This window comes from Ursus maritimus, unplaced genomic scaffold, assembly GCF_017311325.1.
Source record: "Ursus maritimus isolate PB19 unplaced genomic scaffold, ASM1731132v1 scaffold_29, whole genome shotgun sequence".
NCBI lineage: Eukaryota > Metazoa > Chordata > Mammalia > Carnivora > Ursidae > Ursus > Ursus maritimus.
The window spans coordinates 35670054-35680167 of NW_024425452.1; the positions used below are offsets into that span (position 1 = coordinate 35670054).

Genomic DNA, 10114 nt, shown 5'->3' on the forward strand with positions numbered 1-10114 from the left:
TTAAAGTATTTATGCCTAAAAAATTATATTTCTCACATCCAAGTTGGTTTTGATTCAAATCTACTTGTTCAGTTTCCTCAGATATTAAGTATTTTGCTCTCCCACAGTACTTTATAGCTTGCCTTTGATTTTTGTCATTTTGTACCACTATTTTTTAAGATTTTATTTGACAGAGGGAGACAGCCAGCGAGAGAGGAAACACAAGCAGGGGGAGTGGGAGAGGAAGAAGCAGGCTCCCAGTGGAGCAGGGAGCCCGACGTGGGGCTCGATCCCAGAACCCTGGAATCATGACCTGAGCCGAAGGCAGACGCTTAACAACTGAGCCACCCAGGCGCCCCCATTTTGTACCACTATTAACAGAGGACATAAGAAATGTTTTACCTCTGACCTCCTCAGTAGAGTCCAGTAGAGTGCAATACATAAACACATTAACTTGATTTGGATTATATCAACTAAAGAAATGTGACATTACCAGATCAACTGCAACAGAAGGGAGCAAAAACAGAACTGAAGGAAAAGAGGTCAGAGTGCTCCAAAGCAAATTTTATTTCATAACTTGTTTTGAACTTATGTTTGCCAACTTTGACAAAAGGATAGACACTTTTCCCTGAAAATTTTGTGCAGACCCCACTTTTATCATCGTCCGTCTAACATTTACTGTGCAAACAAGTGCCAAGTAGGTAGCCAAGGTAACTAGGCACTTAAGACCTTGGGATTGAAAACGATCTTACAGAAACACCGGTTAATACATACAGATGCACGCATGTTTGTTTTTTGAACAATAGATGCAACGAAGAACAAGGTCACTAATCTGAAGCCACTTTAACTTGGGAGTTTATAGTGTTGAGGAATTACAATTTTAGTAACTAATATCTTGCTAAATCACTTCACTTCATATACACTATGCCACTGATCTTCATGTTTCTCTAAGTGACTGTCTAAAGCAATACTTTCACCATTTCTTTTGGTAACATCAAGATACCATTATGCCAAGTGGCTTTTCCCATTGCTGGATTTCATCAAGCCTTAAGGCCCCATTAAAAGGACCACACCCTGGTCTTAGTTTAGATACCTCACACTTCCTACCAAAAGACTGGTTTAGATTTCCTGCAGAAAACTTGCAGTTCATTCTCCTACATTTTTAGGTGACTGTGTATGGTCACTGCAATTCCTTGCACCTATAATTTAATAGTATGCAGGGACACAGAATACTCAATCTCTATGTAGTGGCATTAACACCTTATATTTAAGTTTGGCCGCAATAAACTTTTTCCAATGTGCTTTTTGTACACATTTTAACATTTGAGCAAATTCACTCGGTATCCTGCCCAATAACGCAACATGCTTGTCAGTCTCATGAATCTCCTCTGAGCTGCATGGGTCCAAAATTGAATTTTCACTAAGACAGGAAAACATTTTAGGGAAAAGGACAGCTCATTATGATAAGCTGACAAAAATACTATTATTGCGACTGACACACAAGTATGGACTTAGAACTTATTCATGCAGCTATTTAGGGAAAATGATCATGCACGGGGCCCAAACATCTTGGTTGGATCAGATGCTATTACAGTTTACACTAAATCCATTCTGTGCAATGTTCGCCTACTTTAAACTCCCTGATCTTTCCCCATGACCCATAATTATGCTGTGCTCTCTTCATTTTCAGTATTCTACATTTTCCACATTGAGCATCTTTTCAAATTACAATTACATTAGGACCAAATATTCCATGATTCAGTAATCACTGATCATTCTGACACTTCATATTTTTCTCACCCTAATAATAGGCAGTCTCTCCATTTTGTTCACCATTAACCCAGTAATATTTAGTACTCTACAAAAAGCCAACATGATCTGTACTTATTCTGCGATACTGCCACACCGTGTCATCTCTCCAAAAAAATCCTAAGGATTTTCCCACAATACTCTGTAAAGTTTCGCTCAGCTTTAATTACAATCACACATTTTAAATATAAACAAGTGACCAAAGGTAAAGCATTTAGAATGATCTGATTACAAGTCTGGTTAACTGAAACAAAGACTTCTCCATAAAAAATAGATTGTTTTCTATGCATTCCTGTATTTAAAATAGAACTAGATCTACAAAATAATCTGACTAACAGGTTGTTACTAGGGCAGTGCGACAAAAGTAAAAGGAAATGGTTCAATTCTAATGGATACATTAGATCTGATGCTGCTTCATAATCTGTTTACAAAAATAAAAATCAATATATTGTCTTCATTTGTAGGTTTCCTTCCCATGTCAGTAAAATGAAGAGCTTTTCCTTTTTTCATACAAGTAAATCTCGTGGAATTAGCCCTAGAAAAGGAAAAACATTTGAAATTTACAAGACTATTAACATTAGAAGAGCAAAAGAATTTTTAAAAATATCTTTGTCCTTATAATGGTCTATCTCAGAAGCCAGATCCGTATTAAATTTTCTCAACAGATATTCAGCTTCGGGATAAGGTCATCATAGATGAAGACCAAGGACAAAATACTGACCGTTAAATAAAAAACTTCCACTCACAGAAATGGGTTATACCTCAGGAAGGTTACTGCAAACTGGCCTCTTTCCATGGGCAGACAGTGACCCCTCACTGTTGGCAAAGAAAAAAAACCCAACACAAAACCTATAAATACATCATTGTGAGGTAGCAGCTTTTCCCCTACAAGATTTATAACCTAACAAAATTCTCATTTATAAAATCCAAACAACGAAGCTTTTTTATTTCTGCACGTGGGTCTTATCTCAGAAGCCGAATCCGTACATGCTTTTCTTCAGGTAGTCAGCTTCGGGATAGGTTTCATCATTGATCAGACCATAATCCATAGGAAATGTTAAAAAGGGAAGTACTGTATTAGAAACACTATAGATTTTGTAAACTACGCAACTTACTTTAAAGCAAGGTTGCTTGTCAGTGACATTTATAGCTCCGTTATTATTCATCAACCTCCCGGATGCTGTTCAAAGACAAAAAAAAAAAAAATTCACTTAAGCCTACATTATGGACTAAACATACTGAATCAAAGTACTAGCCCAACACATACCTGGGTAAGATTGTCAGGTTCCAGCCAAGTAATTTCCCAGCAAATATTCGCTCACGTGTTTTGGAATTTTCCTTTCCATCTATTAAGAAGCACATTTCAGTGATACATCATCTTTTCCTGTATATCAACAGGTTTCCTTCTTCAGTTTAAGAACTATGCTCTCAACCGTACTGACCTCAACATCTCCAGGTAACAGCTCCGTTACACCGAGAGCCAGTGTTCCAGCAGGAGCACAATATTTTGAAAACTAGGCATTTTCACAGAATGGCAGTTGAAGGTTTTCAGGACTAGAACCCTGCTTCTTCACTATTCTGGTTTGCACACAGCGCCACCTGGGCACAGCACAGCCCAATCTCACACAAGGTCGGGGACTGCCCATTTTCAACTCTTTCGATCTGCGACAAGAAAAAAAACCCAATCGTCTAATTAGCAAAGGCCTTATTCTCAACGTAAAACTAACTCTGCGCCCCAAATCCTGGGAATATGGTTGTTTCTCCGCCGCCGCCCAGGTTCCACCAGACGGGTGTGGGCGTTTATCAACTAGGCCGCGCGCTACGCTCGTGGCCATCCGCACCAGCCTCCGCGCGCCTCAACTCGAAGCCTGACGCCGCCGCCGCCACCACGCAGGGCACGGGGCGGTCCGGTTGCGTGTTTCCCACGTGCAATCTTCCAACCCACAGCGCACTAAGCTCAAACGTCTAAAATCTCACAGCGCCGCAGCGAACCTCAACCCGCCCCAAGCCCGCCCGCCGGGTACTCGCCCACGACGCCCACTCACCTACTACGAGCACCGGCTCCGAGGTCCAGACGCAAAAGAGCGAGCTGCGCTTCCAGCAGTTCCCTTTATAGCCTCTCCCGAGTCAGACCGAGGTCGCCCCGCCTCCTCGCGTCTATTGGACGTGGGAGAGAAGGGGCGTGGCCGTTTCCTGAGGAGAGAGAGCGGGAGCGCGCGCGCGCGGGGGGGCTCTTTTCTTTCGGGGGCTGGTTCCGGGGCGTGGTGCGCGCGACGCCAGCCAGTCGTACGCTCGCGCAGTCCCCGGTGCGCGCCTGCTTCGCTTGGCGATCCGTCGCTTCCGAGTCTGGCTCTACGTGGCGCGGGAGTGGCGCCAGAATTCAAACTAACTGCTGCAGTTGGGAGGCGAGACTCCCGCCTGCTCCTGGCCAAGTCGGCCCAGAACAGATCCGCCGGCTCGAGGCCGGGAGTGGCCTTGAGTTTGGCAGCGCCGGGCGGCCTCAGCTTATGGTCCTCTCGAGAAGTCGGCTGGTTAGTTGGCCGGCGCCGGGCGGGAGTTGACGCCCAGCGGGCGCCGCACGCCGGGTGAGAGAAACTGGCGTGCGGAAGTGCTCGGTGAAAAAGTACGTGAAAGCGCCGCATTTCTCCTGCGGTCCACGTCGAGAGTACCGCGCCTCCGCAGAGAGCCGACCCGCCGCGCTGCACGCGGCCCGGCTGCGCCCCAGTGCGGGCGGCCCTGCCCTGCCCTGCCCGGCCCACCCCACCCCACCCCACCCCACCCCGCGCTCCCTTGGGCCGGCACTGGGGTTGAGTTACATGATCAGCTCCTAGAATTCTCCCCGAGACAGCCAACCTGAGAGGTAAATACCCCATTTGGCAGAGGAGAAAACTGAAGTCCTAAATTAGCTAATTTGCCTAAACTCGCACAACTGAAAAGTTTTGCTGTTTTAAATTTCTTTGTGCCAAGTTCGTTAAAATGAATGCAGGAGAAAGTTAAATTTCAGATATATCTCCGAATACTATATACAAATAACTCTTTAAAAAATTAAGTAGCAATGATTGTGTTAATTAGTGTGTGTGAGCGAGTACGTCTTTATGCACACACAGCACACATGACATTTGAACATTCTAGCATTTGAAAATTCAGGTCTTCATGGCATTCGTTACTATTACTACTTATGTGTGGGTTTGCTTTTTGTCCTGCCCATGTGTAAGGAACACGGTTTTCTGTCAGGTTTTTATTGTTCTGCCTTAGAACAGTGTTCTGTCTGGCATAAAGTTGGTTGTCGGTAACGATTGGTTGAATGACTGAAAGAATATATGTGGTGGCCTTTTAGAAAATTAATTTAGAAAATTTAGAAAAAGACCATACTGCAGATTAAAAGATAATAGTGAAAAGCAATTTCTGTAACAGGAACCTAAGTGATGAAGTACTTACCTGCCTAGGCATTATGTAGATTTTTTAACAGTATTTTGTAATGTAAATGTAAATTTGCATGTTCCTCATAGTGAAAAAACTAAAACAGTACAAAAGGATATAAAAAACAAAAATTTCCTTTCCATATCACTGGGAATCTCCCCACTGTTAACAGTAACCACTATTAGTAGTTTTTTACTTTCTATGCATGTACAAATCCATGTATATACTTCTTCATATTTCATATGTACAGATAAGATGTGGATACTTTGCTGCAACTTGCCTTGTCCCCTCATAAATCTAGATTACTTTCCATAGCAGTGCATATAGATGAATTTATTCTTGTTTATAGCCTGCATAGTATTCATTTGGATGTATGATTTATTTTCTCAGTTTCCAATTTTTCACTTTCAAATTATGCTGAATTTCAGATATAGTGAGTTTGTGAGAAGATCTGCAAGATCAATTTCTAGAAGTGAGTCACTTAAGTTTGTGATAGATACCGCTTAATTGTTCCTACCATCCTTCCATTCCTGCAAAATGATCATGCTGTGTTTAGATTTTGAAGGATGTTTTGCTAATTGAAAAACATACAACTTTTTGGGATGGCAATTATTACACATTCGAAATTGAAAACTATTAACTCTGTTATCTTTGAATCACTGCTGTATTGGAGACTACCAAAATCACCTGGTCAAAAGCAATATAAAACAATGATTCCCTACCCTGACTTATCAATTGAATTAGTTGGAGAGCTAAAAAATAATCAGATTTCTGCACCCTAACCTGCAACTACCAAAGCAGAATCTCTAAAAATGGAACCCAGAAAAGATTTCAAACAAGCATGTGGGCCATAACGTGAACCACAAATGCAAGTTGCATATGTAATTTTGAATAGTGTAGTAGCCACATTTAAAAAATAAAAAGGGTCCGAAATTACTTCAAATACATTTTATTTAACCCAATATAACCAAAATATTTTCATTTCAACATATGATTAGTAAAAGTTACTGAGATATTTTACATTCCTTTTTTGTATTCAATCCTTGAAATCCAGTGTGTATTTTACAGTCACAGCACATTTTGGCTTGATTGTCTACATTTCAAGTGCCTCGTTACCATACGGCAAGTGACTACTGTATTGGACAACACAGGTCTACAGTGATTCATATACACACAGAAGTCTGAGAACCACTGTTTTAGGGTAAGTGTGGCATTGCATACCTGAAACATCCCAGTCTTTAAAAAAAAAAAACCTTCCATATTAAATTTTGATTTTAATAATTAACAAATGCAGAATGAAATGAATCCAGAACTTGCCTATTGACAAAACTGCCCTCCGTTGAACATGGGCAATGACTGTGAAGTGGGTACACAACTCATTCAAGGAGTTTATCTCATCAAGGAACAAAGAAAAATACTGGGAGATGAAGCCATCCGTCATTGGTCCTTAGACCTAAAACAGTCCAGCAAATTGCTATCAAATAGTGATTTAAGAAAGACCATATAAAGGTTAGAACTGAAATTAAGCATGTATGCTTGAGTATGCTAAAAATATGTTTTCATATTCTTAACACACTTTTAGATACAATAATCGTTTTAATAATTTTTCAGAAGAAATGTTCACTGAGCCCCTGGTGCAGGCCATGTGCTTCAGGGAAAGCTAATAAGAATACACAGAAGTCCTTGTCCTTCCTGAAAGAGTTTATAGTTTAGTAAGAAGTGTTAGGTTAGGTACCTCTGCTTTAAAAATTACGCATTAAAGACTTTTGGATAAGATCATAATGTGAACCAAATAGTGTTTTGGAGGAAAGATTAAAAGCAGAGTTTAGAAATTAATACAGTCATTTAGATGAGATATTGTGAGTGACGCCACTATAATTTTGGCCATGGTAATGGAAGGCAGGGAAGAAAACAACACACAGAACTTAGGTGCTGTTAGGTTCTTCTGCACATTAGCTCATGTAATCTTCAGAATAACCCTGGTATGTATTTTTAACCTTGTATAGATGGAAAAGTGAGACATAGAGATTTCAGTTAACTAACATTCCCAAGTCTCTCTTTCCCCAAATTCATGATGTCATGAAGGCATGATATTGCTGTGTTGAAGAAAGAAATAGGATGTGATGAGATGTGGGAGCAGCGTGGAGCCTGGGCAGCCAAGAGAACAGTAACTCCATTGAGAGGAAGCGGGAAGTCAGCTACTTATTTGGGAGAAGGGAAAAGATTCATTTTCACTTGTGTTAGATATGGGTGGAACATTGATGTACACATCCAATGGATCATCAGAAGTGTAGAAATGAAGCACACAAAAGAGGTCAGAGCTAGAGAAGGACAAATGACTGTAGAGAAGATGATTGACAAGTGTGGGGAGTAAAGAGCAGAGTACCTACCGCAGTAGCCTAGAACCAGTACCATAGTGTGTGTAGATACCCTACAGTAGACAACTTTTGAAAACATGTCAATACACACAAAGATCTGGATAGATAATGCATGAGAATAAAGTTCACTATTACAACTTCTGCTAAAATCATGATAGAAGTATGTATGCCATGTTAAGTAGCATAAGCATTACTCCAAAGCAGAAAAAAAAAATCAAACTTCAAAAATTAGAATATAAGAATCTTAGTATAATGTTCTTTTTTCCAGTTCCTAAACTGAACTAGTCAATAAACTAGGTTTGATGCAGAACAGACAAATGTGGGTTGAAGAAAATCTTGTGAATACTCTATGAAATAGTAAAGTGTTAAGTTCATGAAATAAAGAGCTTAAATAAGGGGAAAAGCCTTATATATGTGGAAACACCAAGGACAGTTTGATACAGGAGTCTAAAGTTCAGAGGAGAGGTCAGGGTTTGAATGTCATTGGCATGAGTAAGATATTTAAAGCATGACACTGAGANCATCAGGGAAAGAGTATAAATAAAGAGGAGAAAGCCCAGGACAGCAGAACCTTGGAGAACTGCTTAGTTTAGAGTTCTAGTAGAAAAGGAATTGCCAGCAAAGGAGACCCGGTCCTTCGGTGTAAAACTGGAGACTGTGATATCTTGGAAATGAAGTGAAGAGGGAGAGAGATACGTCATTTGGAATGCTCCTGAAAGGTCAAGTATGATAACAGAAATGATCATTGGGTTTGGCAACACGAAAAACACAGTCTCAGCGAAATAGCGATGATGGAAGCCCAGTTGAAGAGGACTGAGGAGAAAATGAGATGAGAAGGCAGAAATGGATCAGTAGCTGGAGAAGTTCATAAGTCAAGGGACTGTTTTTAAGACCAAAAAAAAAAAAAAAAAAAAAAAAAGAAAGTTGTAGGAGCAAAATCCTTGAGAAGAGAGCCTTTCCAGAATACAAATGGAGATCTTTGATTGGAACAGGAACACTTTCAGTTTCATTTGTTATAACAAAAGATAAGGCAAGTGTTACGAAAGGCAGTCATGCACAGCCCAGTGACCCTGCATAACTGCATAAGAGTGTGCCTTGGGCCTGAAACATTTTCTTTTATGGAGATAAGGAGTCCTAAGCGCCAGCGCTGGTTATATGGACTTGTCTGGGACTATCTTTCCCTATTCAGGATTTGATGTGTACCTCTTTTTTCTGCCTAAAGCATGTGCATCATTTGGCACCTGGCCAACCCCATTACTATATCTGTTCCTGGTGGGAAGGGAAGGGCATTCTTCACCTGCCACATAAAAGGATTGAGTACAAATTACCTCCTTGTGTCATCTTCGGGGCAAGATGTACTGGCTATGACGGACTGGCAGTCACTGTTGAAGTTGATCTTGCTTGATCTCCTCTCTGTGAATAAAGTGTTGTTCCATCCAGTGTCTGTGTGAGTCATGTTTTTCTTGGCAATGCCAATACCTGCAAACTCTGCAGTAGGCCGACATCTTGCTATTGCTTTTCCTGGTGGTTGGCAACAGGTATTAGTTGCTCAACAGTTTAGGGCAGTGAGCAAGGTCACCAGCAATGTTAGTACATGATGCAGACGCACAGTGTTCACCAGTCCAGCCATGCTAGGGTGGTGTCACCTCCCGAGGGGGGCTGATGGGCTGACTGAGTACTGGGCTCTCTCTGGCCGAATGGGAATAAATGAGATGTAGACAATTTCCCTGTCAAGGATAAACTGGTATAAAGGATAAGGGCAGAAGTGCAAGAGGTGGGCCTTAAAAAAACCTGGAAAATTAACCTGGCTTCTGGCCACCGTCACACTCCCACACTGTCCTCTAACTCCCACATGCCAGAAGCTGCTATGACACCCTAAGGGAATCAGAGGCCCCTGTGTAGAAAGCTTTGCTTGATCCAAGTCGCTTAAAAGCCCCAAGTAAGACTTGTTTTCACTAAATGCAAACCACCAATGATGTTGCTGAAAATGAAACTGTTGAAATGAGGTCCTTTTTGGAGAGTGAAATGCAAAAGCTGAAAGATATGGGCAGAGGCCAGGCAAGTCTTGTGCAGCTTGGTTGGTGCCCCTGTTTGATGAGAAAGCCTTGCAGACCCAAATGTCTTAGGCTAAGTGGTGCAGTTGAAGCTAACCACTGACCCCTTTGCTGCAATGCATTTTTTGCCTACACTGAATAGGGCAACAAACAGGACAGAGAGATATGTCCATGTCACTCTTGATGTAGATTGCAAGGAGTATGAGAAAAGTATTTTCAACTATGAGGACTTCCTTTAGACTAAGACTCCCTGGAAAATCATTCATAAAGCCTGCATTTCAGGTAAAAGCCATAGATACCTGATTATATGACCCTGCCTCTGGGGACATGAATGATGCTTTGGAGGCCTTCATGCAATAGGGCCCTTCCCAGTGGAAGACTCTGCTATCACTACTGTTGTCTCTGAAATGACTGTGGGGGAAGCAATGGAAAAGCTCTACTGAAAAGCCTTGCTTGGGATAAAAAACAATAAAC

General features: G+C 41.4%; 1 long non-coding RNA gene and 2 other non-coding genes across 3 annotated transcripts; all 3 read right to left on the reverse strand.

The window, feature by feature from the left end:
* Window positions 1-522: 522 nt before the first annotated feature.
* Window positions 523-3874, reverse strand: LOC103657450. The gene is made up of 6 exons (XR_005838377.1): window positions 3834-3874; window positions 3231-3450; window positions 3056-3134; window positions 2904-2968; window positions 2535-2604; window positions 523-2323 (listed from the first exon to the last, which is right to left on the reverse strand). It is a non-coding gene; the product is annotated as an uncharacterized LOC103657450 (long non-coding RNA).
* On the reverse strand, window positions 2416-2486 carry LOC121105750. Its single transcript, XR_005838399.1, has one exon. It is a non-coding gene; the product is annotated as a small nucleolar RNA SNORD50 (small nucleolar RNA).
* LOC121105751 lies at window positions 2754-2823 on the reverse strand. The gene has a single exon (XR_005838400.1). It is a non-coding gene; the product is annotated as a small nucleolar RNA SNORD50 (small nucleolar RNA).
* Window positions 3875-10114: the final 6240 nt, after the last annotated feature.